The 19,665-nt window shown below is 31.0% G+C and overlaps 1 protein-coding gene across 2 annotated transcripts in view; it reads right to left on the reverse strand.

Annotated features, from left to right (window-relative positions):
* The window catches only part of Nost (Nostrin), a 410,702-nt gene that overhangs the window by 146,113 nt on the left and 244,924 nt on the right, over window positions 1–19,665 (reverse strand). Inside the window, exon 1 of one of the 2 annotated variants that reach the window (XM_072540546.1) lies at window positions 1,843–2,070. The exons of the other annotated variant lie outside the window; for it this stretch is intronic. The gene's annotated coding sequence lies outside the window, so the exon portion shown is untranslated. Of the gene's footprint in view, window positions 1–1,842; window positions 2,071–19,665 lie in introns of those variants that run through there. 2 annotated transcript variants of the gene reach the window in all.

Consider the following 19,665-nt stretch of genomic DNA (forward strand, 5'->3'; position numbering starts at 1 on the left):
GTTTAGAACGTTTCCACCTCAGTCCAAAAAAAAAGGACAGTTTTGGAAAGTATCGGCCCCAGACAAAGAATATAACAAAATATAACAAATAAAAAATCCAAAAGAGCAAACAGAAGAATATATACAACGGTTATCGTACCAACGTTGCTTTATACAAGCGAGACCTGGATCTTAAGCAAAAACAAAGAACTGAAGCTAGATAGATGGGAGCAAAATATATTCAGAAGAATATGGAGATATAAAAGATGGGCATATCAGGAAAAGAAGAACAAATCATGAAATATTGCAAATATATGGAAAACAAATAATTTCAGACATTGCGAAAGTTCAAAGACTAGGATGGCTCGAATACGTAGCTAGAATGTAGAAAAAAAGATGACTACGAAGAACATGGCTGGAGTCAGTAAAAAAAGACTTGGGATTGTTAGGAGTACAAAACTGGAGAAACCTTGCGCAAGATAGGAAGAAATGGGAGAACACCATTGAAGCCTTGGGCCTGTAGGTTTCAGGGCCTTGAGCTGATATATATATATATATATATATATATATATATATATATATATATATATATATATATATATATATATATTCATTTTTGTAGGTATTCGTCTATTTAAGTAAGAGAAATAATTATGGGTTTATAAGTTTATAAAAATATATTGAATTTATAAAAAAATTACTAGTAAGGAATAAAAATACTTCGTTATTATTTTCAATAAGAGGTTCTGAAACTGTTTTCTTGTAGCATATTTTGGCAAAAAATTATATTTATACTAATCTTGTGGATAAACGATTCCGGATTTGAAACCGAAACGCCGAAACAAATATAAAATGTAATTTTTATTAGATACTATCAACTGTGGCTTAATTCCATAAAATACGATTTTCAATAAGCTGCCTAAACATGAATGAATTGAAATGAAAATTTTCTTTGCAGTTTCGATTTAGCATTTAAATTATAGTTTTTATACAAACTCTAGTTTGTTTAAAACAATGTAATGAAAATGTGTTTTTAAATGATAATAATATATTTATTTTTGTGCTATTCTAATTCAAACAGTATATTTACTATCTGGGAATGGTCCAATTGATTACTTGAAATCAACTATAATTCGAGTCTCTCTCCGCATCCAATAAGTAGTTGTAACATTGTGATTGATTGTTTGTGAGATAAACTAAGAAAGAATACTAACGAGTCATAGTAAATATTTTTTGTAAAGGAAAGATTCGTCTGTAAGTAGTTATATTATAACAAATATTAAAGGCAATGTTCTCATTTTACTAAACGAAACAAACAGCATTTTAAACTCATAGGATTTAATTATCTATATAGAAAGAACTTTTTAAACAGAAAATACCAACGTTGACGAGTTAATAAAAGCCGGAAAAAGTATATCGGTAATGCATTAATTATATTTAAAAAAAAAGTAAATTGTGTTTAGAAATCAAAAAAATAATTTTACTGAGTTTTGTTCGTATGGGAAAGAAAACAACCGAAACTTACAATAAAAAGTTTGAATTGTCATCTTTGTGTAGTTAAAAATATTTTACACTTAATAGGTTGACGTTAGCATCTATTTTTCAATTTTGGTCTATTTAAAAAGAACAAACATTCTGGCAATGATATGATATAAATTAAATTAACATATTGCGCAAAAACTAAGTATAGAACAAAAATTAGGCTTCCCGTTGCATAGAAATAAAACTATATCCGCGGCGTTTAAAAATAACCTGTTTCAACATTACGACATAATTTAAATATTATAAAACCTGACATAGAATACACAAGTAAACAACTTTTTTGAAATATAAGTAATTAAAAGACTTCATTAATTAACGTACCGATTTTTGTCTGAAAAATATTCCAAAATTTTTGGATCAGCTGACTAAAAAAACCACTTCACGCATAAGTTTTCACGAACTCATCACAAACCACTGATGCTGTCCAAGAGAAGAGAACATTTTTCCAAAACAGTTCATTCTGTGAGTATAAATGACAGGAACCAACGCGACGGTCGTTGTGGGTCTAAAGTAAGAGTTGTGTGTGCTATTATTAATCACACCATGTGAGTTGTGTGTACGTATGTAGAAGTGTGTTTGTGTATTTTTGCCCTCTTTTCAGCTAGAGATGGGAACCATGTGTGACCAAAGGCGTACACAGGTGTAACGAATGGAAGGTTAAAGAATGAATAAATATATATATATATATATATATATATATATATATATATATATATATATATATATATATATATATATATATATATATATATATATATATATATATATATATATATATATATATATATATATTATATATATATATATATATATATATATATATATATATATATAATAGTACATTTTTAAACATTAATAACGTTTTCGTGAATGTTTATTCACTTCTTCATAGCTGCAAGAAAGAAAATATCAATTGGCCTCTTAACGTATTCTTAGACAGAATACTAATGTTACAAATACAAACAACAACTATAAATGTGAATATGTGAATATACTACCTACAATGCCCCCACACAAAATGATGAATAAGAAGAAATTGAAAAATTGTATCATGATTTATAAAAAGTATTAGCATCCACAAATAAACACGATTTAGGACCAAATAAGAGAAGTCAGATATAAAAATAAAAACAAATACAAGAGGTTCCATGCAATAATCAGGCAGAAGACAAGACATGCGAAAACACAATTTTATAGTAAAAAATGTAATGAAATCGAACATTATAAAAAAATATACATTTTCTCTGCGCAAGAAATTAAAAGAGATAGCCAAAAATATACGAAAACTATCCCAAAGTTTAGAAGAAAAAAACGGACACAGAATATTAAAAATCAATTAACAGTTAAAAGAATGGAAAAACTACATTTCTGAATAATTTTAGATGAAGGAGTAGAACACTATACACCGATTACTATAACAGATCCATCTATAACAGAAAGTAAGGTTGCATGAGAAATACACGCGGCAAAAATAGGAAAGCACTTGGTCCAGATGAAATAAGTGCTGAAATACTAAAGTTTTTGGGAAAAAATGGAATTAAAGAACTATGTGGTCTCTTTAATAGAATTTATGACACTGGGATATTACCAATTGATTGGCTTCAGTCGAGATTTATCACAATACCAAAGAAACATCATGCAAAGACATGTAGTAATTATCGGACAATAAGTCTAATAAGTCCCGTTTTGAAAATATTCCTATGAGTAATACATAGCAGAATATACACGATATTAGAGAGAATTAGCAATACTCAATTAGAATTTATGAGTCACTTGGATACAACAAAAGCCTTGTTCAGTATACAAGTACTAATCCAGAGATGCAGAGATAAAAACCAAAATGTATACATCTGTGCAATTTTAAAAAGGCAAGATCCAACATAACAAAATGTTAGAAATATTGAAAACAGCTGGATTGGACGATAAAAATTTACGAGTAATTACAAATCTATACTGGCATTAAGTGGCATGAATAAAAATTGAACAAGAACTGTCAGATGAAATAAATATAAGAAGAGGAGTGGAACAAGACTGTTAAATATCGCCTTACTTTTTAAATTGTATTGAGAGAAAATATTTAAGGAATCCTTAATGGAGACAACAGAAGGTTTTATTCTGAATGGTGTAATCGTGAAAAATATTATATAATATTATATATAACGAACAAAATAAAATAAACCGGTGATCAGTAAGGATTAAAACTCAACGTTAAGAAAACTAAATATACGATAGTTAGTAGTAACAAAATTATATAGAGGATAACTTTATAAAAGTCGGAGAGATATACTGGAAAAAGTAGAGAAACTCGCGTATCCCGGCAGTAATATCAATGAGAGCTGGGATCCAACCGTAGAAATTAAAAGCCGAATAGAACAATACCGGGTTGCTTTTGTAAAGATAAGGAACGTACTTTGCAGCCACGATCTCAGTATTGACTTTCGCGTTAGAATGAAATAAGGCTATAACTTTTCAGTACTACTGTATAAAGTGGAAGCGTGGACTCTGAGGCTATGCTTAAATGCTTGGAAGCAGGGGGAACAAATCGAAACCATAATAGACAAAAATAGTACCTTTAAATGCATAAGACATACACTAGTCAAAACCGAAGTAAATAATATAAAGAACAATAATGGAGAAATGACAAGTAGTAGAAATGAGAACCGTACGGTCGCACAAGAATATTCTCAAGGACTTTACCTATTTATTTCTTCAGGTGGAAAACCCACCTGAAGAAATAAATAAGTTATTGGCTCCAACGGCTCCAACTAAACAACAATGAAGAAATTAAATAAAGATATAGACCAGTCAATCCGAAAAGACGCAAGAGAAAAAAATACAAGAGAAATAACTAAAACAATTCAAGAAAAAAAAAGTTTAAAAGTTTTAAGGCGAAATACGAACAACATAGGCAAGAAAATATATACAAAATAAAAAACAAAGATGGAAACATTACTACTGATAGAACCAAAATCCTTGAGGTTGTCGAATCCTTTAATCGCGAAAAGTATGGGAGCACCAACGAAAGGCAAGATCAGCCCCTACTCAAAATCACAAACCAGGTATCAGAATTAATGCCAGCAATAACTCCATAGTCATAGTCGTAGTCATAGTCATACTTTATTGATCCTGTAAGACATTCAAAATAAATGTATAGGATACGTCACTACAGAATTCAGTATAAAAAACATTAATGTGTATAATACAATATTCACAGTGTTACAAAATTGACAAAACATAAAATATATAAAATAACATTTTTACAAGTAAAATATGAAGCTACTGCAGTTTGTCCTCAAGATATTCATTAATAGAATAATATGCTTTTCTTAAGAGTAAATCTTTAACATTTTTTTTTAATTTAGAGGAAAGTGGTATTTCTTTCACAGTTTTTGGCAAATGATTGTATAAAGTCAGTCCCATATATCTGAAGCAATTTTGAAATTTTGGATGTTCTGTTTTTAGGAACTCGTAAATATCCAGCACTTCTTGTATTGTAATAGTGATTGTCTGAATTTACTGGAAATGTATTGATTTCCTCTTTTACATAAAGTAAACATTTATAGATATATAGGCATTAGAAAGTTAAAATTTGATGTTTAATAAAAATTGGTTTACAAGATTGTTGATAATCCAAATTAAAAATTGTACGGATAATTTTTTTTGGTAATGAACACTTTGTTACTATTTACTGAGTTCCTCCACAAAATTACATTATAGCACATGTGGCTGTAAGCAAGGCTATAATAAACGTTCATTAATGCCGAGATGAGTAGTGTGTTTTTAATTCTAGATATAGCATAAAAAGCTTTATTCAACTGCATGTTCACTGAATTTACTTGCTCTGACCATTTGAGATTACAATCAATGAACACACCCAAAAACTTTGTAGAGTGAGTGGAAGATAACATATTGTTTCTATCATGGAAGGTTAAGATATAGTCATAGGTAGATGAGTTGTATGAATGAAAATAAATAATTTCCGTCTTGTCAATATTTAATATTAGTTTGTTGGTATTACACCAGCATATAAAGCAGTCAAGAGTCAACAGTCTTTATTGTCATTTTTAATTCCTCGAGTGTACGTGCAGAGACTATTAACGAAGTATCATCAGCAATCATTGATATTATAAGTGCCCTTATGTGATCTGGTAGGTCGTTAATAAAAATTAGGAATAATAATGGTCCTAGCAAGGATCCCTGTGGTACTCCTTTATTTGTCGTGTATGGTTCTGAGCTTGATTCTTTTATTTTAACAGCATTCTTCCTGTCACTTAAGAAATTTATTACCCATTCTAGAAATATCCCTCTAAAACCAACATTATATAATTTATTGCGAATAAATGTTATGTCTAAGCAGTCAAAAGCACGTGATAGATCAAAAATATTCCTGCCACGTGGTTTCTACTATCTAATCCATCATAAATACGCTCAAACAAGCTGCATGCAGCCATGAGTGTTGACTTTTTTTATCTAAAGCCGTGTTGGTTTGGAGTTAATAAATTGTATTCTTCTGTAAAATTAAACATTCTGTTTTATACAACCGTCTCTGTTACTTTGGAAATTATGCTAAGGACAGATACTGGTCTATAATTTGAAATATCATGAGAGTCATTCTTTTTGAAGATTGGAATAACTTTTGCCATTTTAAATATGGATAGAAATTGGCTGGTTGTTATTGAGAGATTAACTAAATGGGTTAAAGGAATCGATATATGATCACTTATCAGTTTTATTATTTTTACAGATATATTGTCAATACCAGTACTAGGCTTATTTTTTAGTTGATCGATTGTATTTTTTATTTCAATTGGAGTTAAGGGTAAAAAGAAAAATGTTTTGTTACACATTTTTGAGGTAGTACAAGAAGAAGGCAACGATGTGCCAAAATGAGTTTGAAGATTGTATTCTGGTATTGTAGCAAAATATGAGGCAAACGAATTAGCAGTATTATAAGACTTGGTAATAATTTTATTATCATAATGTATAATAATATCAGACCTGTTCTTTTGCCTACCGGTTTCACTGTTTACTAAATTCCAAATTGTTTTTGGTATATTGTAAGATTGACTAATTAAGTCACTATGAGAGAGAATTATATTCCTTTTTTGGCTGTTTATAGGTATCTTGAGACTCGAGACTCCCTATATTTTTTGCTATCCTGTGTAGATTTTTTAGTTTTTCACCAGAGCGTGTCTTACCTCATTTATTACCCTTCTTCTTCTTCTAATGTCGCTACAACCCTTTGTGAGTCTTGGCCTGCTTAACAATGTTCTTCCATTCTGCCCTGTCGGATACTTTCCTTCGCCACTGCCTGATGTTCATGGTTTTAAGATCCCTCTCTACGTCGTCTATCCATCTTTTACGGGGCCTTCCTCTTGTTCTGTTTCCTTGGGGTTTCCATCTCTGGACTACTTTTACAGCTCGATTATCTGGCATTCTTTCTAGGTGACCAAGCCAGTTTAGTCTTTGTGATTTTACAAATCTGACAATATCTGCGCTCTGCATTAGTTTATCCAGCTCGTGGTTCATTTTAATTCTCCACGAACTATCGGTGCATTGGGTTGGTCCAAATATCTTCCTTAGTATTTTGCGCTCAAATATTCTCAGTTGATTTTCATCAGTGGTTGAGAGGGTCCACGTTTCACATCCATATGTGACCACTGGTCTAATTACTGTTTTGTAGATTCTCAGCTTAGACTCACGATTCAGTAACTTATTACCGCTAAGAATCCGTGCTTGTATTTCTTGACTGATGTTGTTGCTGTCATTTATTATTGAGCCTAGGTAGGGAAAAGTGGAGGCATATTTGTAGGTATGGTTGTCTACCTTCAGATTCTCATGTTCATTCGATTTTGTGCACTCCATATATTTTGTTTTGCTTTCATTTATATATAGACCAAACGTAGCAGCTTCTCGTTTCAGTTCTATGACTTTTTCGCTCAATACCTTTTTGTTGCGGCTTATTATGGCAACATCATCCGCATATGCGCATATTTGCATAGATCTTGTATTAATACAGCCGTTTACATCCAGTTTTCTAACAACAGCTTCTAAAGTTAGATTAAAAAGTGTTGTTGATAAGGCGTCCCCTTGTCTAACTCCATTTTCAATATCAAAGACCTGCGTCATATCTCCATCTATTCTCACCTATTTCACATTCTCATTTATTACCCATATAGCCTTATTTGTTTTGTGTGCTTTATACCGTGTTTTTAATCGACAATATAAATTTAGATTGTGATCTAAAATGCTAACAAATGAATTTGTGACATATTCAGCATGCAATTGTGAATAAACTGATGGGTTTTTTTATCTTTTTTCGATACTTTATTGGCTTGCAAAAAGTGAAAATACTTTATGGTCACTGAAGTGCCCCTCGAAAACATTTGATTTATAAAGATGTTGTTCGATATTTGTCAATATGTAGTCCAATTTTGTAGTTGATGTTTTACCCAATTTATCTACGAAAACTCTTGTAGGAACCTCAGACGTGACTCTCAGATTATAACTTACTAAAAACTCGTTAAAAGATTGCTTATTATTAGACATGACAAGATAATCAATGTTTGGATCCCCACAAATATAAATATTATGATATGACTTACTACATAGCTCCAATATATTATGTAATGTACACAGAAAACTCTAAACTTCTCCTGATGGCGAACGATAAACACTAATAACACAAATTTTCCTATTGGCTATAAACAGAGAAATCGCACAGCACTCACACACCATTTCTTCACTAAAGTTAGAGACATCTAATGTTTTGAACTTAATGTCAGCTTTGATGTATATGATGGATCCTCCATGGATATGGAACTTTCGACAAAAATAGGAGGCGATGTTGTATCCATTCAGGGTCATAAATTGTATGTTTTCTTCAGTACACCAATGTTTTGATAGACAAATTATATCAGGTTGTTTCTTGCAATGTTAAGACTTCAAGTTTGAGTAATTTATTTGTCAAAAATTGAGCATTTAGTTGCAATATTTTTAAACAACTGTCTGGTGATGATAAAAGTAACATCTCTCTTGGATTTACTTGACTAAAAAAGGGTTTGGTCTATCTTCTCCAGTTGACAGACCTCTATTGTGATGCTCTCGATCTAAAAATCTTCTTCCTAACCTAAAGTTAAATCGTTCAATGCCAATTTTTTTCGGCTAAAAAGCAGGATTGTAAATTTCTTTGCTTAAGTCAGGTAGTACACCTATCATAAAACATTTATTATCCCTTTTTTTATGGTCAGTTGGTAACAATTTTACTTGTATGTCCGCACAGTTTGTCTTAGTTATTATGAAACTCTTGATGTGGTCCGCATTAACACTATCCGGAACTTTTGAGATAAATAGCCACAATTTTTTGTCTGGTTTTTCGAATTTTCCATGGAAATCCTTATTACCAATTCCAGTTCCCATTATTTTCTTGCGTCTTTTTGTCACAATCTGATATCCTTCATCGTTCGTTTTATTCTCTGACCTCCCCGTTGTGAAATGATTAAGATTCGTTTTTGTGCTTTCCTCAATCTCAACAGTTAAATTTGTAATGTAGACAACAAATTACACGTGAATCCCCTATCTTGAAGAATTTCACTTTGTTTTTCACAGCACATGAGATGTGATAACTATTTCCACATACTATACAAAGGAGTGTTTTATTAGGCTTAGTTTGACAACATTTAAATGTATTCTCTTTAAAATCTACCTCTTCAACTATAGAGAGAGGTGACGGGACATTTTTACTTTCTGCCATCTTGGATAACCCCCCAATACGAATCCCCCATACGAAATCAAAACGGCATTTTTAGAAATAAAGAACAATAAATCCCCTGGCGATAACTTAGTAGTGATCCGAGCGATCAAACTAGGTGGAAATAAAATTATTCAGGCTTTGGCCAAGCTTTTTACCGAATGCATCTACCAAGGAAAAACCCCTTCCTCAATGGAACAATGCAGTCATTATTTTATTATACAGGCAAGGAGACATAACAGATCTAAAAAACTACTGTCCTATCAGTTTTTGTGCTTTCACACATATATAAACTTTTCAAAAGAATTATTAAAAAAAGACTGGACGCTAAATTAGACTTCTATCAGCCTAGAGAACAAGCTGGATTTAGATTGGAATACAGCACTAACAACCGCTAACTAAGTGATAAAGAACCTGAAAGAGAAGTCTGCAGAATACAACAAACCATTGGCACTGATATTTGTCGACTACAAGAAAGCATTCGACACCATAAGCCATCAAAGAACGTTAAAAGCATTGACAGAATGTCGAATAGACCATCGCTACACTAACATAATCAAATATATCTACCAAAATGCCACAGCTAGCGTAAGACTATCTGAACAAGAAACAAATAAATTCTGTATACAGCGAGGAGTACGGTAAGGAGTCTCCCCAAAGTTATTCACGAGGCTTTTATAACATCATTGTAAAAAGGCACATCTGAATTAGCATGGTATCAACATAAATGGAGAGAAACTTTAGTCATTTGAGATTTGCAGATGACATCGTCCTTATAGCCGTATGGATGATGCAATAATAATGTTTAAACAATTCTATCAGGCTCCCTTGGAGGTCGGACTAAAGATTAATATGAACAAGGCGCAAATAATGACTAATCTGGTGCTAAATCGAAATATTGCTGTTGATGGAACACATATTGTGAAGACTACATTGTATAAGTACTTAATACATGAAATTCGATTAGGAAGAGATAACCAGACATATAAACTTCCAAATCGCAAAGGATTAGACTGGGCAGCGTTTGGTAAGTTAAAATATGTATTTAAATCGGACCTACCCATCTGTCTCAGGAAAATCTGTGACCAATGTGGGTTACCTGTACTCACTTATGGAGCGGAAACACTGACACAAAAAAAAGGTAGTGAATAAGATCCGTGTGACTCAGAGGATTATGGAGCGCCAGATATTGGGTGTCTCTCTGAGAGACCAAACCCCAAACGAAGAAATACGCCGTAGAACAAAAACAACAAACGCCATCGAAAAAATTACGTCGCTAAAATGAAATTTGACAGGACACGTCGCCAGATTATCAGACAACCGATGGATAAAACGTATTTTAGAGTGAAGACCAAGACAAGAAGCAATACGGAGCAGAGGACGCCCACCAACTAGATGGACTGACGACCTGAAGCGTGTTAGCAGTAACTGGATGCAAGCCGCACAAGACAGAGACATATGGAAAGAGCTGATGGAGACCTATGTCCACCAGCGGATGCATACAGGTTGATGATGATGATGATAAATATGTATATTATTATATATCTATTGACGCATGCTTTAAAACCTCACACAACTGACACTTTAAACCAGTAGCGTTACGCGCTAGCTGTCTTTTATTTTATTTTTGATATCTCGCGTTCTTAACAGCTCGCAATCCTAGTTTTCGATCATTTTTTCTCAGGCAAACTTATATTATCACATTACGAAAAAACATAGATTTAATTTGATATAAAAATCATGCATATACGAAATGAGCAGCGTAGTTTATTTAAAAAATAAATGAACGAAATAACATTATTGTCAAAAAGTAAATACGATTAATTGAATTAAAAATATTTGCGGCCACTTTTTGACTGGCAACCTACTAGGAACGTATTCTCCTAATATTAAATGTATGTAAAAATATGAGTTTGATTAACTACGTTATGAACGTAGTGATCCTGCAGTCTTAGGCTATTAGAACCAAGTAACCATTTAACTGTTAACTGTGAAAATCCTAATCGAAAAATAAAATGAATATAACATCCCGATAAATGCAGCATTTGTAGAATTTGAGAAAGCTTTTTGACGGTGTCAAACATTTGGTAATAAAATGCTTACTACACAGTAGTAGGGTAGACTACATATATACTGAGCTTACTGGCAATATACACCAGAAATCAAAAACACAAATTCAGATGCATAAACTAACGAAGCCAACAGCAATGAACAGAGGAATAAGGCAAAAAACACAACATCATTAAAGCTCTTTAACCAAGCTCTAGAGGATATGTTCAACAAACTAAATAAGCCATAGAAAGAAATAATAATAAATGGAGTGATGGAAGTGGTGGAAGAGTTAGAGAATATGCTTTTGGAACTAGATAGAGAAGTACGACATACAAGTCTTAAAAGTATATATGAGAAAACAATGAGTAAGACCTCAGATAATATCACACTAGAAATACAAAATAATAAGATGGAATAGATCTCAAGCTCCATATATTTGAGACCAATCATCAAATTTAAGGAAAAAAATCAGACTATGGAGATAAAACGTCGAATAAAGATAGCTATTATCTTAACAAATCATAAATATCCGGAATACCTTACGACAAAATTCCTCGATCAGTGATTTCTAACAGTGATGACATACGGATGCCAAACAAGGAAAATGATACGGTCAAACAAGGATAAATTAGCGACCCAAACAACCAGAAAGCAATGAAAAGGCAAATATTGGGAATCGGCTTGAAAGACAGAAAACTTAAGGAGTGGATATAAAATGTTACGAAGGTAAAACATGTTATAATGAAAAAGCAACAGATATAAAGTGGAAATTTGTGGGCCATAACAACAGGCAAGAGGACAATAGATGGAGTAAACAAGTGCTGCACTGGATACCCTGGAAGTCAAAACGATCAAAAGAAAGACACAGATAAGGTGGGCAAATGATTTAAAGAGATATGCCGGTCCAGATAGACGAAAATCTAAATGTGCAGAGAAGAACGGAAGTCAGAGGGGGTGACCTATATCCGAACTTGGTATAAAAAGGGCTCTAGTAGATATATAGATAGATATAGATAGATAGATAGATAGATAGATAGATAGATAGATAGATAGATAGATAGATAGATAGATAGATAGATAGATAGATAGATAGATAGATATAGATAGATATAGATAGATATAGATAGATATAGATAGATATAGATAGATATAGATAGATATAGATAGATATAGATAGATATAGATAGATATAGATAGATAGATAGATAGATAGATAGATAGATAGATAGATAGATAGATAGATAGATAGATAGATAGATAGATAGATAGATAGATAGATAGATAGATAGATAGATAGATAGATAGATAGATAGATAGATAGATAGATAGATAGATAGATAGATAGATAGATAGATAGATAGATAGATAGATAGATAGATAGATAGATAGATAGATAGATAGATAGATAGATAGATAGATAGATAGATAGATAGATAGATAGATAGATAGATAGATAGATAGATAGATAGATAGATAGATAGATAGATAGATAGATAGATAGATAGATAGATAGATAGATAGATAGATAGATAGATAGATAGATAGATAGATAGATAGATAGATAGATAGATAGATAGATAGATAGATAGATAGATAGATAGATAGATAGATAGATAGATAGATAGATAGATAGATAGATAGATAGATAGATAGATAGATAGATAGATAGATAGATAGATAGATAGATAGATAGATAGATAGATAGATAGATAGATAGATAGATAGATAGATAGATAGATAGATAGATAGATAGATAGATAGATAGATAGATAGATAGATAGATAGATAGATAGATAGATAGATAGATAGATAGATAGATAGATAGATAGATAGATAGATAGATAGATAGATAGATAGATAGATAGATAGATAGATAGATAGATAGATAGATAGATAGATAGATAGATAGATAGATAGATAGATAGATAGATAGATAGATAGATAGATAGATAGATAGATAGATAGATAGATAGATAGATAGATAGATAGATAGATAGATAGATAGATAGATAGATAGATAGATAGATAGATAGATAGATAGATAGATAGATAGATAGATAGATAGATAGATAGATAGATAGATAGATAGATAGATAGATAGATAGATAGATAGATAGATAGATAGATAGATAGATAGATAGATAGATAGATAGATAGATAGATAGATAGATAGATAGATAGATAGATAGATAGATAGATAGATAGATAGATAGATAGATAGATAGATAGATAGATAGATAGATAGATAGATAGATAGATAGATAGATAGATAGATAGATAGATAGATAGATAGATAGATAGATAGATAGATAGATAGATAGATAGATAGATAGATAGATAGATAGATAGATAGATAGATAGATAGATAGATAGATAGATAGATAGATAGATAGATAGATAGATAGATAGATAGATAGATAGATAGATAGATAGATAGATAGATAGATAGATAGATAGATAGATAGATAGATAGATAGATAGATAGATAGATAGATAGATAGATAGATAGATAGATAGATAGATAGATAGATAGATAGATAGATAGATAGATAGATAGATAGATAGATAGATAGATAGATAGATAGATAGATAGATAGATAGATAGATAGATAGATAGATAGATAGATAGATAGATAGATAGATAGATAGATAGATAGATAGATAGATAGATAGATAGATAGATAGATAGATAGATAGATAGATAGATAGATAGATAGATAGATAGATAGATAGATAGATAGATAGATAGATAGATAGATAGATAGATAGATAGATAGATAGATAGATAGATAGATAGATAGATAGATAGATAGATAGATAGATAGATAGATAGATAGATAGATAGATAGATAGATAGATAGATAGATAGATAGATAGATAGATAGATAGATAGATAGATAGATAGATAGATAGATAGATAGATAGATAGATAGATAGATAGATAGATAGATAGATAGATAGATAGATAGATAGATAGATAGATAGATAGATAGATAGATAGATAGATAGATAGATAGATAGATAGATAGATAGATAGATAGATAGATAGATAGATAGATAGATAGATAGATAGATAGATAGATAGATAGATAGATAGATAGATAGATAGATAGATAGATAGATAGATAGATAGATAGATAGATAGATAGATAGATAGATAGATAGATAGATAGATAGATAGATAGATAGATAGATAGATAGATAGATAGATAGATAGATAGATAGATAGATAGATAGATAGATAGATAGATAGATAGATAGATAGATAGATAGATAGATAGATAGATAGATAGATAGATAGATAGATAGATAGATAGATAGATAGATAGATAGATAGATAGATAGATAGATAGATAGATAGATAGATAGATAGATAGATAGATAGATAGATAGATAGATAGATAGATAGATAGATAGATAGATAGATAGATAGATAGATAGATAGATAGATAGATAGATAGATAGATAGATAGATAGATAGATAGATAGATAGATAGATAGATAGATAGATAGATAGATAGATAGATAGATAGATAGTTAGATAGATAGATAGATAGATAGATAGATAGATAGATAGATAGATAGATAGATAGATAGATAGATAGATAGATAGATAGATAGATAGATAGATAGATAGATAGATAGATAGATAGATAGATAGATAGATAGATAGATAGATAGATAGATAGATAGATAGATAGATAGATAGATAGATAGATAGATAGATAGATAGATAGATAGATAGATAGATAGATAGATAGATAGATAGATAGATAGATAGATAGATAGATAGATAGATAGATAGATAGATAGATACATAGATAGATAGATAAATAGATTATAACAGAAACTAATTAAATACTATACGCAGTTCTAATTTAATGTGGAGAAATTTTCCCAATATTATTGGATATATTGCTATTGATATACTTGGACAAACATTTAAAATAATTTTTGCATTCCACCTGCCGGCGTTTTATATACTTATTGGAGGAGGTACAGTAGTCGTAATTAATAGGATTTACATACATAAGGTTCGTTAACAACAAATGAACTTTTCATTATAAAATAGCTATAAAATAGGTGTAAAGAAGCAACGTTAATGTGGTATCCATTTACTTTTAGAAAACCTATGATGGATATTGTCGTGTTTGTAGAAAATACCAAAAAAAACTACAAAGTGTGAGATGTACTCTTGTATCTTAGATAAACAAAAACAAACAACAGAAAGGTTTACTAAATTCACGGGATGAACACTTTAAATATGTATTTCAGTTCAACTCAATAATGCAATTAAATGTGGAAATATTTATTTGCAATGAAAAATTATTTAGTGAGTAACTATAAAGACATCTCAAAACACATCAAAATTTATAACATTCCGTGCTCTTCAAGGTAAAAAAAGTTTTAGAAACTAATTATATTTAACAATCACTCTAACATTTTGTATTAACAAAATTAAATGTGAACTTTAAACCAAGTTTAGTTTTTAATATACCTATAATTTGACTGTAATTAGTTATTATTGCTAATTACCAACTTTATTACGGGTTATAGAATGTCCGACCGGTTTTTTACGTTGAAGTATAGAAAAATTTACAGCAACTGATAAGCTGCTTGTATGCACGAGATTTTCATCTCCTGTCGGGTGGCGACAAAAAACGCGGCGTTCTCTGAAGGAAATGTCTTAAATGCTCATTTATGCATCAACGTCGGTGAGACATTCGATGCCTGTGTCGCGGCGTTCTCAAATTCTATTGTCTGGAATTCTGTTGCCACAGGCGTTTTATAAGTACGTTGAATTAAATTGGTGCTTTTATGCAACACGCGTTTATTGTCACTGATGCTTCGATTGGAACCTATTTTGCTAGCCTGCAGACGCGTATTGATCTGTGAAGACGTGTGTTATTGCCATGGAACATATCGATGGTGAATAATTTATCGACGAAATTGAAAAATGACCATCTTTGTAGGATTCATCATCAGATGATTACAAAAAGTATTGTCCTAATTCTTCATGTAGTGTATATTATGTGCTTGAGGATTTTTGTATTATTCATGGGGTGAACAATTATATATTTGTATACCAATCATATAAAACACGGATCCATTTTTTATTAATAAACACTTCCTTATTACACAGTACGATGGTCACTGATCAATTTCACAAACTCTGAAAGCAACACGCGGTAAAAAAACCGGTAAACAAAAGTTCCATTTTGTTGCATAGACAAAACCACTACATTTCACTATAGTTTTCCATATACCTCCAATTTGCTACTCAGCGGATCATTTGACGCAACCTTGCACGTTATCGTTTTGAACCATTATTATCGCATCATCTACGTAGCATATTATTTTAAGTTGTTTTAAGTTAAATAGTAGAGTATTCTCTCCGTCTTATCCCACTGTCAACTTCGATCGGGTCGGTAAGCTCTTTTTTTATTTTTACTTTTATTTTGTTGTTTTAAAAAATGTTTTGGATTATTTTGGTTATGTATATCGATATGTTTCTTGTATATAACAAGTGAATGACATACCTCAGTTGGACCTTGTGAAAGCCTTTTTCAGGTCCACAAAATATTAATATGCTGGTTTATTGTATTCAAGAGCTTTTTCTTTAATTTTCTGCCTGCGGAGGCGTCGGTATATGGTCTTATTGATATAAAGCCATGTTGTTCTTCTGTTCATGTACGTTCATACAGTTTATATGTTATTACTTTTGTTGGTGTTGTGGTTGACAGGTTTGATATATAAACTGAAATTTCCTTAATAAACAGTATAAGTAAGGAGTGCTTTAGAACGATAGCTTGAGGTAGCTTGCTCACTTGGCAGTACTTCAGAGTTTTGACTCTCTCGTGTCTGTCTTGTTTCAATATGTTTGTCTGTCTTTGTTTTGGTAGAAATTACTTGTGCCAACCTAGGAATATATAGATATTTTTTTATTCATATATTTAACGCAAAACAGAGATCATAATACTCAGAGGTTGTTCATTGGATTTAAGACAACAATATGTTTCAAAAAGGTAAGCATATCTCACAGATGGTCATTTTCTACTCTTGGATAATATGAATTTATTATAATAAAATCCATTTTTTAAGATATATTTCTATTTTAATACCCATTAAAAAGTAAACTCATACTGTACGACACTGAAAGACTTCTAAGATTTCTCGGAAACCCAATCAGGAACTTTGTTCTCTGTCCGTTCATTGAGACTTAAACATGAAAAAGTACTAGAACCTTTAGCGGATTGACCTAATATTGTATATTTTTCATGATTCATCGAATATCGTGATAAGTCAATAAAATATTACATCAAAGCAGTAAGATTAAGGTTGAAAAGAAAGTAAAAAACTAATCTTGGATTAAAATCTTAAAAGGATTCAGAAAATCAATCAGGTATTTATTCAATTAAACAAAAAGAAAATGAGAAAATTGGCAATAAATATTATGTAGAATACAAGAAAAGATATGTGGAGATTTTAAAAAATTCATTTTTATATAAAAAATTTAAAAATCAAACATATTTTTTCTATAAAATATTTTCTTAATTGCAGCAAAAAAATGGAAATAGAGATAATGATATCTAATCCAATAATCCAATCCAATATTCGATAGAAAATTGCACTTAAAAACAAAGAATAAATTTATGTTTACCCATTAGAGCTCCTTAAATACATCCTTAAAAAGAATAAAAATATAGAAACTTTATATAGACGAAGTAAAGGTATAGATATAAATACGAAGACAAAGTAGCAGAGTAAAAATTATAATCTTAATATCTTACGTCTTTTTTATCCATTAATACATTACATACAGTTTATGCCTTTTTTCTGCATTTACCTTGATCTGTTATTTGATTGTTTCAGACTCGTTATGTTCTTATCTTTTTTAAAAAGAAAATTGATATTTGTAATGAAATTGTTTTTTATTTTGATATTTTTTAAACAATTTTAATTAATTAGCATCACAGACAATTACAAAATACCTTATCATATTTATTAATAGTCCTGAACAAATAAGTATAGAACGGCACTGACAGGAACCCGTAACTGACAACCATTATTCTTTAACCTGAAGCCATATTTGTAAACATTGAAAGTACATATCCTTTAGAGCAGTTTCTTCAAAGATTCTAATGTTTATCGCTCTGCTAATTTAAATAAACTAGGTAATTAAGTAACGAAACGAAAAACAGACCTTAGAACGATTTTTAAATATTATTAGTAAATATTTTGATTGGTCTTTTTATCTATTGTGCATTTTTGCACACATTTCTCCCTATGTCCTGCCCATTTCTCTCTATGTTGGGGTTGAGGATGTCGAAAGCTCGGCCCAATGGATATCGACGCGGTTCAACCCGGAAGACTGGTGAGTTTAATATTAATTTTTATAATAGTATTAATCTTAGCTCTAGGTTTAAATATATATATATATATATATATATATATATATATATATATATATATATATATATATATATATATGCATGTGCCATTTCGCTTACCAGGCTAACGTGCAACTCACTGTTGTCCTGCTGTGTATTATGAGGTTGAGTTTCTTGTGTGGCAACCTCAGGAATCTGTTTGTGAGGGATTGATCTGCAGCTGCTTCTTGGTTGTGCATCTCCGGTTTGACTTCGCTTGTGATGGTAATACGTTGAGTCTCTGGGATTAGATTGTTTCTTACAATTACCATTGATCTGTTACTCGTCTTTCAGTTAGTTGAATTTCTGGATACTTCCTGCAAAATTCGGCATAAGATTTTATCGATAGCCGATGGCCGATATTTGTCACCTTATAATATAATAAAAGAGCAAAATATTTTCATTCATATACATAGTCCATTTCAGGTGCTGCCTCGGACGTCCCACTTAAGTGAGCTCCGGCTGATGCTCCAGCACAGTACCTTCAGTGGTAGCTATCTAGGTCTAAGTAAACAACTGTATATGACCATGAAGAAAGCTGTGCTACTCTTGACCTATTCGTACAAAAATTTTTGGGAGATACTGCAACGTATTAAGTCACCTAGGTCTCGATAACACGAAAAGAGACCATCAGAGCTCAATTCTTTTGATACCATATGTATCTGGGATGAGTGAATGTTTCTCTTAGAGGGAGTATAAGCCGTATGGCTAAATCTTAATAATAATATTTTCAGAAAGTCTAGCCGCCTCCATTATGAATTTCTAGATCAGCGCCTGGCTGCAGCTATGTCATTACTGTAGATTTATCAATTGGACATGGCAGAAATACACAAACTCGTACACACACATACACACAAACAAAAACATACAAACACATACACACACACACAAACAAAAACATACAAACACATA

The sequence above is a fragment of the Diabrotica undecimpunctata genome, chromosome 8 (assembly GCF_040954645.1).
Source record: "Diabrotica undecimpunctata isolate CICGRU chromosome 8, icDiaUnde3, whole genome shotgun sequence".
In the NCBI taxonomy this organism is placed as follows: Eukaryota; Metazoa; Arthropoda; class Insecta; order Coleoptera; family Chrysomelidae; genus Diabrotica; species Diabrotica undecimpunctata.